This window comes from Brachyistius frenatus, unplaced genomic scaffold (assembly GCF_029030835.1).
Source record: "Brachyistius frenatus isolate BFR_SWC_R1_liver_20210118 unplaced genomic scaffold, ASM2903083v1 Contig_93, whole genome shotgun sequence".
Classification (NCBI taxonomy): domain Eukaryota; kingdom Metazoa; phylum Chordata; class Actinopteri; family Embiotocidae; genus Brachyistius; species Brachyistius frenatus.
The window spans coordinates 1,047,501-1,066,947 of record NW_027210692.1 but is presented as its reverse complement, the minus strand read 5'-3'; the positions used below and the strand labels follow the sequence as shown (position 1 = coordinate 1,066,947).

The 19,447-nt window shown below is 40.8% G+C and overlaps 1 protein-coding gene across 1 annotated transcript in view; it reads left to right on the top strand.

The window, feature by feature from the left end:
* The first annotated feature begins 508 nt into the window (after positions 1-508).
* The window catches only part of stag1a (STAG1 cohesin complex component a), a 37,431-nt gene continuing 18,492 nt past the window's right edge, over positions 509-19,447 (top strand). Inside the window, exon 1 of the mRNA XM_069710661.1 lies at positions 509-676. The gene's annotated coding sequence lies outside the window, so the exon portion shown is untranslated. The remainder of the gene's footprint in view (positions 677-19,447) is intronic.

The window sequence follows — 19,447 nt, the reverse complement described above, 5'->3', positions numbered from 1 at the left end:
ATATTTCTTATTTATCAAGTGAGGGAGTTTAGTGGACTGAACAACAAACTACGTAAAGTTGAATCAACAACACTTTAAAACAGTTTTTAACAAAAACTGAACAGTATAAACTTTTGAAGGTGGGGTTTAATGCAGGACTCTTGCATTAGCCTGCACCAGCACCTTGCAGATCCTACTTACGTCTTTTAATTGGAAGAAAGGAATTACACACAGATCCAAAAGGTGCTCAGTGAGCGTTTTGTTTCTGGGACTTTTAATTTGCTTGGGATATACTATTTCCAACAGAGTTTTTTTTTATTTTTTTTTTATCAAAATAATGATTGAACTGGGTGAGGAGTGGGAGTCTCTCGCCGCTCCTGTGCGCGTCCCCGCCGGCGTTGTGTTGGCGGGGTCTCGGGTCCCTCCCTTCCCGTGCTCGGCCCCGGAGGCGCGCGTCCGCCGCGGCCCGGTGTGTCCGCCAGGGGGCAGCTGTGTCTCGGTCTGAGGCTGCGCCGCTCCCGCTGCATCACAGAGAGGAAAATACCACCAGATGGCGGTTTAGGATTGCTGCTCTTCTCTCAAGGCGCGGTTCCGCTCGCACGGCCAATTTTTCAATATTAAAACACACACGATATTAAAACGAAAATCGATTTATGATTCCGGAAGGTGATAATCGATTCGGCGATGGTCGTTAAAGGTGAGTGTCTTGTGGTTTTTTTTGGGGGGGGGGGGTCGTGTTTTGTACGGGTGGGTAAGGGAGACGGAGCACAGATTAAAGATGGTGGACACAGACAGGGAAAGGCTTGGTTGGATGGGGGATGGGCGCTAGCGGGCTAACGGAGGCGAATGTGCTTTCTCTCTCTTCCTCAGTGGCATTTATAGCCTAGCAGAGCTTCGCGAGCTAGCCCCGAAATTTTTCCGGCGAGGCAACTTGCGAGGAGGGCGAGTGGTTGCCGCAGCGCCGGCCTGTTTTTGCCACCAATTTGCAAATCCGGCGCCGGAGTTTTTTTTTGGCTTGTCAACAAATAAAGAGCCATGCGGTGTGACGTGTTTTCTTGCTCTTTGCGAGGCAGGATTCAGAGCATCACCTTCTCTCGTTTGCACCAGCCGTATTATGATTGAACAAGCGTTGCCCTCCCGCCGAGCAGTGCTCTCTCTTGTGTGTGTGTGGTTTGGTTTTTGTCATCATCTCAAATGGCATTTGCCACGTTTGTTGTTGTTGTTTGCTTTTACGCACAGATGCGCAACGAAAGATAGAAACGTGTTCCCGAGCCGCTACTTCCCACCCCCCCCGTTTCAACATCCCACCTTCTTTCCTTTCCTTCAAGTTTTCAGTGACTTTTCTCACGGGTAATAAACATGTTGCTTTTTTTTTTTTTTTTTTTTTTTTTTAAAGTCAATGACAGCACGTGGTTGCCTTTTTTTTTTTTTTTTTTCTTTTCCTTTTTTTTTTTTTTAATATGAAACTGCAGGATGTTACTACTGCATGTTTATAACAAGATTATTATGGCGCTTCTTCTCCCCTTCCCGCCCCCTTCTGTGCGGGAAGCAGGCAACACTGAGCGGGGAAACATGAGTCACATTAGGGGGGATGGGCTCCACCAGCCACCCCTACAGGTTTAAACGGGCTCCAGTCCCCCCCCCACCCACCCACCCCTCCCCGCTGCGCTTCCTCACTGACCCCTTGTACGGCTCACCCGGTGCAATGTAGTTAGTTAGGGGATCGTTGACAACCTGCCTCCTGGCAGTTTGCATGAATCTCAGATTGTTGCGTAACTGCTTTGTTTACAGTGAGCCATGTGATTTCTCATGCAAGCTGTCTTGGATTTGCTATCTTGCAGCTCGCTTTGCCTGCCAACTTGTCTTCCATTATCACTCAGTGTTTCCACCCCACACCGCACAAATCACACTTCATTATTCCTGCAGAACAAGTTTAACATTGTGAGGATTGCACGTTGTGGATTGTTCAAAGTTTTGCTTTCCAGAAACAGTTTTTAAACCTGCTGTGATATTGACACTTTTTTTTTTTTTTTTTTTTAATTTTACATTAATGACTGTTGAAATATAATGTATATAAGTTCAGATCTTTGGGCGAATTTATTATAAAATCAGAATCATATTACAAATGGGATGAACCGGTCCAGATATGAATGAGTGAATGTTTTGGCTAACCCAGCAATTAAATACCTAACCAACCGAGTACCTCATCTTAACCTCATCTCATCTCAAAAATCATATAAAACACAATTTATTTCCTGTAAGCAGAACTGCTAATTGATTTGCAGCATTGCCTAAAATGGTCTAATACGTTCATAAATGTTGAAAGGAAAATGATAGCTATCGTAGTGTAAATGGTAAATCTTTGATGGTGCATTATAAATATATAAATTTCCCACATCTAGCTTTGTATATTGAGTTTAGTTTTTATGACATGCCTGTTAATTTCATTCTCTAATTTACACAAACATCCTAATAGGATCAATGTCACAGAGGCTAACGCATTATTACAACAGGCCCTGATTTACTGCGTTATGGCGAACCTGTTTTTCCATGAAATTTATTCAGGTAGCCTACCCAAAAAGATCCGTCCCAACCTAAGATTAAGTGTTGTATATATCACGTCTGCCTTTCAATGTTTTGGGTGAAATTGCACTTGATGTGAATTTATTTAACTGTACTGGAGTGGCGTCGTCATGCACACCTGTGTCAACTGGAAAAATGTCAATCCTGATTTGATCGCAGCTCTGTTTGGAAATGCGCGAGTATATCTCCACTTGTAAATTTGAATTTTTATTGCATCGATAGGATCCTTTGGTGTGATCTTTCTCGTTGTCATTTGACACTCACTGTATGACCTCTTTGCACCACGGAGTCACAACAGCTCATTAAAACAGATGTGCTCTGTGTTGTTTGAGCTTGTAAGGAAACAATCCTGTGTGCACAATCTTTAATCTTTGACAGAGAAACCCAGTCTTTAAATATCCCCACAGTCTTGATTTCTGTTTGTGGATACGGTGATAAATATTCAGTTATACGCTAGTCTTGTCCTTGCCTTGGGATCCGGTTTGAAGCTGACACTCGGCGACAGTTCTTGCGTAACTTTCTGAAGGTGGCTGATGTGAAGAGCGTGTGATTGTTTAAACCTTTAGATAACACACAGGGTTAACAGAAATGGTGACGAACCACTCCTCTTTCCTCTGGCCTTTCAATGGCTTGGCTCTTTGCCCTGACTCATCCCATAGAAAGCCCATAAAGGATTCTCAATCACATAATGGCACTCATTAGCACCATACACATAATACAGTTTGCTGTCATTTTAAAGGAATTAATGATAGCAATGAATTTGTTATGGTTATTTGTTTTAGGGAGAGCGGATTTCAGACAGCTTCTGCTTAGACAAGAAAATGAACGTCCATGTGTTACCAAAGAACGTCGAGATGCTGCAATTATTTTAAAGCTAAGTGTATTAAAGAAAGCTCTTTCTTAAAGAGAAAGCTCTTTAATACATTTAAGTCTTTGAATCAAATGGCGAAGAGCAGACTTAGATTCTGTATTTTGAGCTGTGCCATTTGAAAGTTACTTAGCCAGAGGCTCGCACCACTCGACTGCGGTGTGCTTTTTGTTAGAGCCATATGCTTATAATGATACAGCTCAGGGGATTATGTAATGGGTTTGACATTTGTCAGAGCTTATTACACGGTGACCTTGATTCAAGAGGTTGGCGATAGAAAGAACATTATTTCCTGTTGGTTCTGTGGTCCAGGTGTTGGTGGTTTTCAGCTCAGTCAAAGGAAAAAAAACAATTCTTACTAATGCATCTTTAAGCAGTAAAATAAATGAGAAAATTGTAACAAAAACATGATTTGAGATGCATTTGGTCCAATTTCCCGAATCCATTTAACCAGAACTTTGTCAATGAATTGACTAGTTTGTCGACAGGAAATTGTTGTAAGACTCAATTCATGGCATTTTATCATTTGTAATGAAATTTTCTGATCCCAGTTTCTTAAATGTTAATATTTTCTGGTTCCACTTTGGGCTTTAGGAGACACTACTCATGGTTTTTCATTAGTTTTTGACACCTTAACGACCAAACAGCAAGAAAATAATCGACACAATCGATAATGAAAACAATCATTATTTGCACCCCTACATATAAAATGGCAATCCCAGATGTCTCCCTGTACTTTATTGGCATGAGGGGGCTAATGTTTGACATTTATTGTTAAAGTTAAATTCCAGTGCTACAAAAGTGTGGTCATATGTATTTTTTAAAGAAGTCAAAGAAACCTGCAGAACGCTTTCAATAGTTTTGCCACACCGGCCCGTTTAAGGCTTTCTTGGAGATGTGGTTTCCTGTTATGTAATTAGAGCAGAAGCAGCGACTGGGAAGAGAAATGAAAGAGTTTATCATTCAAATTGGAAGCATGGTTTGCAAAAGATAATTAAAAATACCGGCTTGACTTGAATAATCACCTTGCACTGATCTTTTTTTTTGCAATGGTTTACTGAATTGTGGCAGTGTATTTCTCTTAAATGTTAACACTGAGTCAAGTTCCTAGTCTCTGTGGTTTGACCAGGATTACACAAAACTACTGCACGCTTTCCTGGTTATATTATACCATATTCATGCGCAGCATACACAACTTTGTTTGATTGCAGCCTCATTAAACTCACATAAAGCCTGTTACGTCAAACATAGCATGTGTGTTCGTCAAAGATCAGTTGACAAAGTGTGAAGAGCTGCTGGGTCTCGTTCAAACATTTTCGATATAGATATCTTGACTTCAATACCAGCTCCTGAACGCGAGTTGTTCTGATACCAATTTTATAAAAATCCATTCATTTCAGAAGGGGAGAGCGTCCAGGTAAATTTGATGTAGCTAAAATGTTAAGCTTTCCCCAAAAGGCCTTGTATGCAAGCTATCGAAAGACTCCACGAATTACTGATGTTCCCTAAATGCCTCACAAAGAAGCTTCCTGTTACTGCAGCACATGCGACTCGGAATTGGCCAACATTTTTTTTTTTTTTTTTTTTTTAAAGAATGAAGTGGCATCAAAATCTGGTACCAAATGACAGAATTTCTACAGTATATATATAACTCCACAACATGTTCGCAATTCGGTCGGTGCCATAGAAGTATGGAAGCTCGGTATCCAGCCCTACCAAGCCCTAAATTGCTTTGACTAGGAAAGGTAACCATTTGAATGCATATTGATATATGTTTTGAATAATTATTTAGAGTACCATTAATTGTTCCAATGCAAATTCACCACTTCAGAACCTGCAGAGATATCAGAGCCCGCTCTACAAGTGAGCAACAGATCAGCCAACTTGTTATCAGTGACAGTACAGGAGACGGCAGGGTGGCAGCATATAAAACACTATTTGTGCTGCACATTGTCTTTTTTAATTTAAGTACAATTTTGAAACGCTCCCTGACTCGGATTAGAAAATAAAGTTACTGTACCAGTTGGTGAACCACAAGATCAATTTAGATAACATGTATTTCTTATTCTACAGGGTTTTCTATTCCTAGAGATAACGCATGCTAGTTATGCTTCGTGGTAATTGTCAGCATGGCCAGGTTTATCTTTTATTGCGCGTTTAAAACTGCGAGTGGTGTAAGGTGCAAAATATTACTAAGCGGGGAGTGTTGGAAATTGACAGGCTGACTGGAGAGGGAAATTGCATGTTTTCAAATCACAGGAAATCAATGGTGACATAATGATGTCTCGGATAACATGACAACTGATTCTGTTCCCGTTCTCGTTAGGCAGGCTGAGTCTGTACTCGAGAGGGTATTTGTTAAGGAAGCGCTACTCAGCTGTCAGGTTGAGCACTAATGATACAAGGTGTGTAGTGTGCGACAAGGTGTGTAGTGTATATGCGTGTGTTTTTTTTTTGGAGGTGTGTGATCTCTCACTTGCATTGCTATGTCTCAGTGGTTGCTCAGCTGAGCAGACTGCCTTCACCTGTAGTGTGATTGCTGATGCAGCCGAGCTATCGAGTCGGCATTGACTATCGCAGGTTTTCTGAAGAGTCAAGAATGAGAACGTTGCACCGGGGATCTTGTTTCTTTTCAAAAAAGTCAAAGTCAGCTATTGCAGCATGCCTGCATCATGGGTGCTTCAGACATGCTTTTCATGCGTATCCTATTTCAGTCAGTTGTCTCTACACAAACGGCCTAATGGCTCCCGTTTTACCGGCACTAAATGCATGTAAGTGCGACCTTTTTTGTGCATAACTGCAGTGATTATATATTGGGCTCAGGGAGCTTCCAAAACAGCTGCTGCTATCCTGCTAAAACGCTACTTGTGATTTGCCCTCAGTGCAGACACGTCTTGAAACAAATCTTTGTGAAGGGTTTTGAAAAGTGACATTTACAACATTTCTGAGGCTCTGGCTCCTGACTGTTTGCACATTTTGTGGTGTCTACTTAAATGATTTGAAAGTCACAGATAGTATACATTTTGTAGATGAAGGTTTTATACATGAAGCACAACATCATAAACATCGTTGGCGTGCTGGAGTTTCAACTAGGGAACATAAAATTACAGCCTACAGGTTGAGCCTTGAATAATTTAAACCATGAAAGAGGTATTTCTTCACATTATCCCTGTGACTCTTGATTTTTGCATCCAACACGTCCTCATCTTGCTTAGGTCATATAAAAATGACTTTATATTTGACGTATCAATGATACATCCAAGTTTTGCTACATCTACTTAGTTAAAGGACTTTGCCAACTATTTCATTTCAACATATTGCTCATATCTCAATATGAATTTAGTATCGGTGGGGCTCTAACATTGGGATGTGAATCCATGGGAACATAAGACAAAAATAAAAATAAATAATCAAATAAATGTATGGGGATCCAACCACAAAGTTTTCTCTTACTGGCAGCATAATAGGTGAAACATTACTTTGCTGTTATTTCCAGCCCTCGAAAGACATCCAATTAAATTTACAAAGCGGTGGAGTTTTTCTCTTTACAGGTCAGATCATATAAAGGAATGAAATCACTGCTGTTAGCAGCACATTTGCAACAGAGATATGAGGTGATTGCTGAGATGGTTTTCCATTTATGAATAACATAAAGGATATATTTTGCAGTAGAAGAGTCATATATTCATTGCAGATGGTGTATTTTGGTATCAGTTTAAAAACCTCTCGTTCCCCACTTCATTACCCAGAATTTAAAAAAAATGTTTGGATGAACGTTTTGGTGTGCATCATCTGCTTTCTTCTGCGGTTAGGACAGTTGGAAGCCATCGTTCCCGTCTGTGATTGGATCGTTTGCTCTGCTGACACTGATAACAGTTCATTTTCACCCAAGCTCTATAAAAGTCCAGCTTCGTGGACTGTAACACCTTATTAAAGATTGAGCCTCCAACGGGCGGCTGCCCACAGCACTTCTCTCCCACTGAATGCAGAAGGGAGTTCAAGGTGGTGTAAAAAGTGAGACATATTCACGTTTTTATACGACAACATTCGTTATGTAAGAAAAGACCACAAACACGGTGCGTGAAAACTTCTGGCAACATTTTATGCAATACCCTGTCTGCATTTAGCATTTAAGAGAAGTTTGTAAACCAAGAATCATGAATGGTTTATAACACACCATTAGAAAGGACATTTTAAGTGTTTATTTGTGAACAACCGTAGCTCCACCAAGGAAAATAGGTTTATATTGTAAACATAATAATTGGTGATAAACACTGCACATTAATCAACACAGCTGTATACAACTGGACAGTAATTTATCATACACCATTTATTAAATGTTTATGTAGTCCTTATAAATAATAGCGTTATTATAGGAACTTTAACTTAGGTTAGTGGTAATCAAATGGCTTTACTTTTGACTGACATGAATGAAAACTCGAAACTAAAACAAGGATAACGACAGGCGTACCCTATAAAATAATAGCTGTAAGACATTCTAATGAAAAGTCAAGTCAGCTCTTATCTTTATGCATAAAAATATCACCACACCACATTCAGTTTCTTTTAGACCCCCAGACAGGCTGTTTGAACAGCTTAGAGCATAAAAACTAAAAGCAAATAGTCGGCATTTGTCAGTTTCCTAATCCCTGGTTGGAAGGAATTTTCTCTCACAACGCTGGCCAACAGTATAGTCGTCAAAGGAAAGTCCTGGATTTGCATAAAGATTGATTTTGAAGTGTAAAGTATATCTGTGGCTCATTCAGGAGTGCAGTCCTTTTTTTTCTTTTTTTTTTACGAAAAAGAGAGGTTATGATCCATTATTGATCCCTTTTTGAGGCATTCAAGTTCAAAGTCAGAGGCAGAGATTGTTAATCCCTCTTATCAAGACTCCAGGGGTTGATGTCTTGGAGATAAGTAAATTCTCGCCTTGGCTTGTTATTTACTTTCAGAGCAGCCAGATCTAAATTTGGCACCAGACCAGACCTGCAAATCCTGAAGGTGTCATTTACACAGGCGAGGTTAACAACCAGCTTCAAGCAACAGCAAATACCACCTCCTCAGCGTCAGCCGTGGCCGTGTTTGTCTCGTTGGTCAGTGCTGTTTGTACACAGCCTTACTTCATATTGATTCTTCGGCCAGTGCCAAGTTAATTCTCAGGCTGCAGAGTGGTAAATGAAGTGGTCACTAAAAAGATGGAGCTTTCTCACAGGTCTGGGAACGAAGAAGTTCATCACAGTTTTAGCGGTATTGCGAACACGGATCATTTAAAAAGTGTTTAAATTAGAAGTCTCACAAAACGTTAAGCATGAAAATTGAAATCTGGAAAAGTATTTTTAATCATAAAAACAAATTAAAAAACAACAACTCATTCATTGGTAGTTTGAGTTTATTGATTGCCAAGTAGAGATGTGAGAGACTAGATTTACTCATGAGACATTTGTTTTGGTTTGGTTTTTCTGGTGTGCACTGAGACATCATCAGTTTACCCATCTGCTCTTTTGGCCAGTGTGCATTAGATTACATTGGCTCCCCCCGCTCTGGCTGACTCCCAACAGATTATTTACCCGTGAACCTCGTTCTTATTCCCAACTGATTGTATGTTATCTTCCCGGCATTATCCACATACAAACCAAACAGTCCTTCAGGCAAACAGTTATAGTTGAGGCTCGTCTGAACACTATTCACTGTAACGGCTGCACTTGAGCAATGCGGAGACATAATTACTGTTCAGCCAATGTCAATATCTAAGAAGTTTATTTTATCATTTGATAATGGGAAAAGACATATCCTCCCTTATCCCAACTTATGCTGTTATGTTTTCTATACAGTTCAATGAAGTAAATGTAATAACAGTACATGACCAAATCCTACTTCTTAATTAATTAATTAATTAATTGATTAGTACAGCGCTTAACTATATCATTGATGACTCTGATGTATCTTCTCCAAATGTCATGCAGTATGAAGCCTCACAAAATAATGTGTATTCACAACACTACTACTGACAGTCGGCTGGAATACTTATCAGTTATTCCTTTAGTCTCTGTAATGTAAAATTAATGGGGGGTGGGGGAGAGAGAAGAAATCGCCTTTTCAGTTTGAAATAATAAATGTGCAGCAAAGCTTCACATTTGAGAAACCAGACAACATTTGCCAGTTTTGCTGGATTCATCAAATGTAACAACCAATCCAATTCATCGCAGAATTTCGACTGCGTTTTATCGGGATTCATCCAGCGGTCCGCATCCCTGATCTCCTGTCATCATTTACTTGCATGGGCATTCAGTACCTGCTCGTTTTCCTCCTGGGCTCCTTAAATAGGACACTTGGCTTTGTACTGTGAACCCAACCACCACAAACTGCTGTAGATCCGATTAGAAGAATACCCCAAGTCTCTGGCGGGAGAGGCGACGATACTCTATTTTAACATTCCAGTTATTATCTCAATTCATGAATTAACCACTTGTTTTTATAACGTACACAAAAAATATTGAGAAGTGTTCATGATACGTTTCTGAAGCACTGGATGACGGCTTCAGATGTCTCATTTTGTCCGACTGACAGCACAGACCTCAAAATATATTTAGTATACTGTCATGAGATGAGACAACGGATCATTTATCAAAATGCGATGGCGTTTATTTGTGTTTCTTTTAACAATCCATCAATTAATTAACTACTCTGTTCAGCTGGAGATGCAACCAACAGCAATAATTGTCTTGTTCCATGACTGCTTCATGTCTAATATATTATTTGTTTAACCGTTGTTTAAAAATACTGAAGAAAGTTGATTAAAAGTCGACAGAAATTTCATCAACAGTTAAAATACCACAAATACATGATTAACAGTTTACTGTAACCAGTACACTTCTGATGTTTTCATCTTTTAGCTGTGATGGAATCCGTTGTCAAACTGATGTTAATTACATGCTTCTGTCATTCTTAATGGGAATCTGTGGCAGCGCCGCTCTAAAGTAATGATCTCTTTGATGTGTTGTGTAAAACACCCAGACAGCTCCTGCTAGACAAACGCTCTTGTGCTTTTCCTCAGCGGGATAGTTTAGTCTCAAAACATTATTGAATCCAGCCAGTTGCCGTTTTCTTTTCGGATTCTTGTCGTCTCGCCGTTCGTGGCCGACACCTGGCTGAGATTTGCATACTGTTACCTCCGAGAAGCTGTGTTTTACATCAGCCATCTGCTTCAGTCAAAGCTCACTTGCCTCTTCTTGTGATTCCCGTAGCTGCAGTCTATATCTGGGCAGTCATTATTCCCTTCAGCTGTCTGTACATTATTGCTACATAACAGCTTTCTTTTCTTTTTTTTTTTTTTTTTTTTTTTTGCTTTGACATCTGCCGGCTCAGATTAGCAGGCTTCTCTCGCTCCTGAAGTCTTCGACGTGCCGCTGGATGATTAGGAAGTAATAATGAGTGTGAGGACTAATGGCCTCCACAAGAAGTGTGTGTCAGTTTGTGTGTGTCAGTTTGTGTTTGTGTGCGTGTCTGTCCTTCTCCCTCCTCTATTAGAAGTGAAAATAAGACAGACTGAAAATCTGGGCCAAGGTGAGGAAGGAATCCCAGACAGATGAGAAGAACAAATTACACTCTTTCTACTCCCTCTCCCCCTCTTGCTGCCGCTCCCCCTCCTCTGCAGTGCTCTCACACTTTCCCCCTCTTTCCCCACCTCCCATTTGCCCCCTCACTCCCCCCTTACCTCTTTTTTTTTTTTTTCTTTTTGACTTCTCACTCTCACAGCTCCATTTTGCATCAGCTGCAGGCAGCCATTGCACACAGAGGGCCAGAAACATTCATTGCCTCTTCGCTGCCTCATCCGTCTCTTTTATGCCGCTCCACAGCCTTCCCCCCTCCCCCCCCCTCCTCGCCCCCCCCGTCACCCCTCTTATGATCTATTAATCCTTTATTCGCAGAGGTACTTCTCAGGAGATTGCAAAATTGTGAAAATCTATTTTTCAGCAGAGATCTTATCCTTTTCTGCAGTTCACACAGCATCTTTGTCCTCCCCTCCTCTTCGCTAGGATTAGCCCTTGTGTCCTGCAGAGAGCGAGCGTATAGTAGTTTGTGGCAGTAACAGATGGCCTTGTGTGTTTGTGAGTGTGTGTGTGTGTGTGTGTGTGTGTGTGTGTGTGTGTGTGTGTGTGTGTGTGTGTGTGTGTGTGTGTGTGTGTGTGTGTCTGTCTGTCTGTCTGTCTGTCTGTCTGTCTGTCTGTGTGTGCCCGCCCAGGAACATGACCATGTGTCTGACTGTGACTCGACTGTCGGATGGGTAATCCCCCGTGTGGCATAATCATAATCTGGTTAAACCAGACGGCCACAGTTAGCCTCAAGGCTTTTCCACATAATAAGGCCACGGCTCTTTGGTCTCAGTATGTTTGGTGGCTGGCAGCATGATGAAGTGCAGTTATTGTCTTGGTGGCACCGCTCGTAGTTGTGGCCCAGAGGGAACCGATTGTGGTTCAAGACAGGCTCCGGTTGGCCTTCACTGTGGAGAGGTTTTAAAGGCTCCAGAGCTTCCTAATTGTTATTTGTTGTAGCTGAGAGTTGTTTGACAGACCCACTATTTGTTTTGACTTGATTAGAAGCCCCCCACTTGTTCCAGCACTGTAATCAGAGGGTGGAAAACATTTTCTCTCACCTCTGTTCATCGCATGACATCATATTCATCCGAGAAAGAAGCTGTTTTCAGTAAAAAAAAAATTAAAAATTAAAAAAAATTATATACAACCAGTGTAGGTTACATGACCTGCATCACACAGCACACTGACATAATTTCTAAGCCTCTGGTCAACATAGTGGAGCAGATATTTATGTGTTTCAGCAGCAAAAGAAAAACACTCATTTTCATTTGAAACAGTGGATTTGTATCGGCTTACAAAACGAGTTAAGCAGTTGACCAGTGAATAAAATAGCTGTGAGTCAATATTGGTAATTGATTATTCACTGCTTGTTTTGGCTCAAATGCAATCAAGTGCAAACAATAACAGGATGACGCCCCTTAGATTTAGTCCAGATAAGGTTTCAAAAGTTTCTCTTCGTCAGTTTCCTCTCCTGTTAACTCAACAATTTAAGCTCAGTAATGACACATTCTTTACTTGTGGCTTCCCTCGTTCGCCCATAAACAAATTCAGGGTTATATATTCAGGGAAGAAGGGGGAGAATGCAACTGGGGCAGTGTAATGATTTCAGTAGTAGAGAGTAAAGTCTTAAATGTGGAAGTTCTCCAATCTGCCGAGGTGCCCTTGAGCTAAACACCGTTATCAGTAAAGTACACACAACATAATTACACATCCGTATATTTGCCTTGTATCAGTTGTAATGGAAGGTTTTTGAATTATTTGTGTTACTTGTCTCTCTTGGCTTGTAAATGTGTTGACATTACTTCATTGCCTTTTTAATTTGCGCTGGCAGGTGTTGTTTTTAATGCATCACTGGAGCTCACACATCTCTGCCTTTCTGCAGTTCATTTAAAAAAAAAAAAAAAAAAAAAAAAAATATGTCTCAAAAGTCAACCCCACAGAAGCCTGGGGAGAGAGCGTATGAGACGTCATGCAGCCCAGGTGCCAGCTTGCACGAATTAAAGCCGCCACTTGTACGTGATGAATGCGTTTGGGCCGCTGGAGGAAGTTCGTAGTTGGTTGTTGGTGCAGCAACTACTGATCTTGCAGGTTACTGCCTGCTGTTGTGATCTTCTGTTTCTGTTCCTCTTTCCACATCAGCCTGGTCTGTATTTAGTGCCGTTCTCCTTTGATGTATTTTGCAAATATCTTGATCGTGTCTTGGCTTCCTCTCAGTATTTGTCGCAAAAGCTGTGCGCCAACAAGCAAACATTTCATATTGTACTTCACACACCAGCACCTGAACATCTTGCACACTGGTGCATTGCACGTTACGAGGAGGACTTGGGTGTCATTGGGTGCATGTTTGTGCATATGCATGTTCAGGATTATTAAAAAAAAAAAAAAAAAATGCATGTTCAGACCTTTTCTCTGTCTTTTCACCTCACCCAACAAAGATTTCTGAATGTGTTGCCTGTTAAAACCAGATAATTTATTTAATGTAGAAAACACAAAGAGAAACAAAAGGGCAATAAATAAATCACACTCACTAGTGGACGTGCATGAAAGCAAAACTGTTTTTGGTCCTTTTTCATCGTGGATAATTAGGTCAAAATAACATATTATGTTTGTTACGGCTTTTGTTGCGGTACTGAGTATTTTTTATTACCATGAGAAAAAGACATTAACTCAGCTTTCTTGATTTTCTCCTTTTGCTTTCTCGTATGAAACATCCTGCAGACTACCACACGTGTATCATATATTCACCCCAACATATTCACACTTTTTGAACAGCGTATGTTCCTCATTTTCACCCCCCGCCACTCTCTTCTGATGTATTTTGCAGATCTGAGCTATGTCTGTCACAATCAGATAGCAGCATGTAGAAGAAGCACTTCTCCTATCTGATGCAGGCTGAAGTATTTTCAGCAGAAAAGATAGCTGGTGCTGGGTATGACAGTAGAAACAGTCTGGGATGACTGAAATATTTAAAGTTGGCATGATTTACTAATCACACTGTTGCATGGATCTTATTGGCCCCTGCAGCCGCAGAACATTAAATCTGAGGAGCCTATTCAGAGTTGAACTGTTGACTGGATGTTGGCCTCTCGCCAGACTGTTTTGTGCAACAGAAAAGTCCTCAGATTTACCAGCTTTTCTTCGGTGGCTTTTAATTGCAGGCACTGTACAGATATATTTACTCATACAAGTACATCAATGGCAGTTCCAACCACTGATTGCCATTCACGGTGCTGCTATGTCATTCCTGTGAGTGCTTCTCCTCTAATTACATTTGTTCTGTAGCTTTCAGCTTCTCACTGAGCCAAACATATGACCTTGGCCTTTTTATTTAGTGATATTCATAATACAGTTTAAGTTTAGCTTTTAGTACTCTACCCTAAATAACCTTTTTTTTTTTTTTTTTTTTCCTTTTTGGCTGAGGCATACAAGGAGATGTTACTGCTCTCTTCTTATTTCCAGCATTTCATGTGCTCTTGAAGTGGATCAATTGAAATCCCAGACACATCTCATGTTATACTGGCTGCTTCATGCAATTAATCCTCAATGGTAAACCGGCTATTTCGCTTTTATCTTGCACAATTAGTCAGTCGCCCACGACTGCAGCTCAGTATTGAACATCAGTCATTTCTGTTATAGTACCAAGTCAAAAACTTTAACACTGTAAAACAACTCTCAGTTATGAATTGATCAAATTGAAATTGGAACTTTGTCAGTTTAATGCTTGATTTCATTTTAGCAAAAGATATCATGCTTTACAGCTGTTTGTATGATAAAACTACACTTATTTGGTTCAAGAAATAGTTTGACATTTTGGGAAACACATTACACAAAACATTACACAATAAAGTGTTGTCTTAACATATGATGGTACATAATGATAATGATAATGATATTAAAAAACCGCGGCTTCAATTTACAATTATTGCTTTTGTTCAGTCATTTCATGATTATTGTCTCAACTGGAATAACGTCTGGAATTGAAAGATATTTAGTTTATGATGACATGAAACGGACAAAAGCAGCAAATTCTAGCATTAAATAATCTGGAACTGAAAATGTTGGTCTTTTTTTGCTTGGGATAGTTACTTATATCTGTTAAGAAATATTTGATCATTTTCTGTTGATTAATCATTTTCGGTGTGATCAGCCTTTACTTGGGAATGAGAGATCACACAAAGTTTGTAAGAACAACAGAGTGAGCAGAGATAACTGAGGAAAGTGGCTCCTCCTGAGTTGTTCTCCGGCTCAGTACTGTACATGAAAGTGTTTGACTCCATTGTAGGCGCTTTGTGTCACTTTCAGCTGCTGCAGTGTGCTTAACAACAGACTTGCTAAACAATACCATACTATAAATGTTCAAAGGTCTGTATGACATCGAACCAGGTGGTATAAACAAATTCTCCCTAGTATTGTATATTCAAAGTGTTTTTCCTTCCGGCATTTGTAGTAACCGGCTTCAAATCTGTTTTATGCACACTCAGCTTGTATTTCTATCAACTTAATAACATTATCCACGCACACAAGTCAAGCGCAATCAAAACACATTTGCCGAGTTCTTGGTGGATTCAGGATGCTGTGTCACTTTGACCCGCTGTCTGGAGGATTTACCCTCTCATTTTACAGTCACGGGATGATCCCTCAGGCCACCGGGTCAACCGAGTTTCAACTTAATTGAATCTGTTTAAATCCAACTGCTCAAAAAAAAAAAAAGAACAAAAAAAAAGAGAGAGTGTTGTTAAGAGTTACACTGCAGAGACCACAGTCTGGCAGGGCGGAGAGGAGAGGAGATGCGGAGCGGATTTACTGTTACTGACACCAGCTGAGGCTGATTTGGGTCAAATTCTCCCGGAGCTGAAAGAATAGTTTTGGAGAAAATAATGAATTTGTAGTAAATGGCCGCAGAGCAGAAAATTACTTCATTTGAGGTGTTGGTATGTTGCTACGGAAACCAACCTCGTAAAGAAACGACTGCTCTCTTTGCAGGGGTGAAGATCAATTTGTGCACACAAAGTGGTTTGATCGTTTTTTTTTTTTTTTTTTTTTTAATAAGTCCGCCTGCCACATTTTTGTGCAGACGACTTGAGAATAGTGCCACAGAGAGAGAGAGAGGTGTAAAAGTTAATCCACTTCAGCCGGATCTCGATGTAACAGCGGCTCAGCAAGTCAGAGCCTTCGGTGTGCTGGAGAAACAAAGTTAAGCAGCTTTAGCGTGTACCAGTGTGCTCGAACCCTGCAGAGTCGGACATCCACAGAATTTACAGCTGTAACATAACGAGAGAAAAATTCATCTCCTGTTTAATTTTCAGGGCTTTTTTTTTTTTTTTTTCTCTCACTCAGATTGGTTTGCTTCAAGGCTGGCAATGTTGCTTTAATGCTGACTGTTTGTGTAGGTTTACAGCTCAGAGTCTGTCTAAATGGCTTCCTAATGTCACAGCAAATATACCTTCTCACTTTTACCTGTTCGAAGAGCCGGGGTGTGGGAACACTGCGGCCACTTGTGACTGCGCTCTTTACTTGAGGAAGTTGTTAAGAGGTTGTTGTTTTTTTTTTGCTGATATGTTGAGAATTGGAAGTAATGATCACGCTATTCCTTCAGCTGCAAACTCCAAAGCAGACTTCAGGTGCAGATGCTGTTCCTGTTTATCTCCGCTTCCTTGGAATAAATATTTACCCTCACGGTCGTTGACTTATTGACTTATTGTAAGTCGCTTTGGATAAAAGCATCAGCTAAATGAAATGTAATGTAACGTAATAATGTCTAAGTCATCTCTGTTGTCCTGCGTTTGAACTGAAATTGTCTGGAGTCCTTTTGACCCTCCGTCCTCTTGTGGAGTTTGACTCTTTCTCACCAGCGGCTCACTTTGATGTTTTGCTTTGTGCCCGCTATCCGCCTCAGGCGACATAAACTCTGTAAAAAAAAAAAAAAAAAAAAGGCTAATTATGTGCCGTTGCCTAATTAGTGAGACAGTAAAGCCATTGTCTTGCACTGGTTTTTGTTCTACCCGTTGAATGTCACTCTTTCAGTTCATCATTCCCCCCCCCCCCTCTCCCATTATTACATTCATATATCTCTCACATCTGTGGCCACAGCAGGAAGTGTCTATAAACTACTCTCCTCTCTTATCATGTCAAATCCTGTAACATTAACCTCCCTCATTTACTCATACTCCAGGCCAGGGCGTCAAGGCAAGTATGTATATCCTCCAGCACTCATAGTTTTGGACCAGTCTCCCTCTTAAGATCTTATGTTGACCCTAGAGACAGAAATAGCATGCGAGTGTATGGCTGTATTGATGGAAACAGAGACAGGGCATGTACCGCATCTGAGAAACCAGCCTTTGCCTGTTATTAGTGGAGAATCCAGCCCTGTGTTTTTATATCTGACACACTGCACAGTTGTAGCCCACCGTGCTGGAAACAGCGACTCACCACACTTGGTCTCCAGAAATAATGGCCAATTATAGTAGATGCAGGGCAGGTTATAGCTGTCAGAAGAATCGGCTAGCAGGGACCTCGACGACAGGAGTGTGTGTGTGTGTGTGTGTGTGTGTGTGTGGGGCGTCTTCGGCGAAAATATTTGCAACATCAGCCTTTCCATGCGGTGGACTGAGGAGAAGCTGCAGGTGAAAGCAAAAATCAACTTATTGAAACAAACTGATAAATCCTCTTTGTTGTCTTTTAAAAGCTAAAGAACGTGGGTTACCAAGTGCAGCTCTATACTTTGTACTATACTTATTTTTACACTGAAAAAAAACTAAAAAAAACAACTCCCGATAACATCACAATATATTTTAGGCTCGGATGACGTCGGAAAGTTGGCGTGTAACAGAGGAAACTCCTAATACGGATGGAAACGCGCATTAATTAGCACTTTCTTTTGTCGATTTTTCGCCAGATTCGGCTCAAACTTGCAATACATTTGCTTAAAAACCTGCCTACTTCAGAGAAGTGCTGCAAGACTAGTTTGTTGGGGCTGTGTGAAAGTGTTAAGCCCCCGTGGCTACTGGCACACACACACACACACACACACACACACACACACACACACACACACACACACACACACACACACACACACACACACACACACACACACACACACACACACACACACTGCTGAAGTGTCACAGTAACGGGTGGTTCTGAATCATTACCAGCTGCTTGAGCACCACAGTGGGACTCTGCAGCAAAAAGGGTAAAGGCAAAAGAAGTTCCTCATAGTGGATCAGTTAAATAACATTTAGCAGTGATAAGAAGCAGCGTGCTGTTTTGTGACCGTCTTCACTGCCTCCATAGCGGTGCAGCTGTTCTGTCGGTCTGCAGGCGTATATTCCGACATGAAAGTAGTGTTGTTGTTTTGTTTTGTTTTTTTACCTTCAGACAGGAGCAGTATTTCAGCTGTCAAATTTAATAAAGTCAGATTATTCAACATTCAACAAAAAAACATCTTTCACAGTTGAAGGGCGTGAAGTGGCTGTGCAAGAGATTAGTTTTGGTGAAAGGTGCTTTTTAAAATCTTGATTTATGCTTCTCCTGTCAAGGCTTCTTGCTGTAGAGGGTTCTGACATTGGAATTGATTTATTACTCTGGATATGATTTTTTTTTAACGCATCACAGGCTGCTTTCAGTTTATGCCGTGCTTTTATTGTACTGAATGTAATTCTGTTTACGCTGTGATTAAAATAGTAATAGAACCTGATGACAAAAGTCTGGCTCTGTTGTTTTGCCTGAACGTCGGATCTCAGGAATGGCGGGACACAGATCCTCCTCACGTAACACCAGTAAGGTGGAGGGGGGTTGGCGAAGCTGCCCGACTATCGGACAAGCGGTTCAGACGGGGTATAAAGCCAGATTAACTCTGCTCTATCAGACTGAAAACAGTGCTGCTTTAAAAACACACGGGACTGCTGTGGAGACGGCGGATGGTCTCAGGTAGAGAGATGATTAAATGAATCCCCTAGGGCTGATTTGAGTTATAGATGAATGAGTATGAAGGCTTATCAGATGCGCATGACAATGCTAAGCAGCGATATTAGCATTTTAAGCTGAAAATTTAGCAGGGTTATATTCTCTAATTGCAGTGGCAAAGGGAGCACTCGAAATATTAAGACAAGCACAGCTCTTTGGTGGATGATGCTGCACTGCATTTATACTCGGTTCAGCTTTTTGCTGGGTCCCTTGACTTGAAAAGAAGGGTTTTTTTTGTGTGTTAACCCAGTCGTGTCATCTGACATTCAGACCAGAAACAGACCAGCGTTAAAAAACATACAGGCCTATATTAGTGGTTTAACATACAGTAGGTCTCCGGCTGTTAGTGTGAGACCAGTTTGAGTAGGAGATCAATGATACTTAAGGCTTATCAGATGCCAAACACTGCGCAGCACTTTATTATAGTAATAATCAATGATCAGTGCAGCATCTT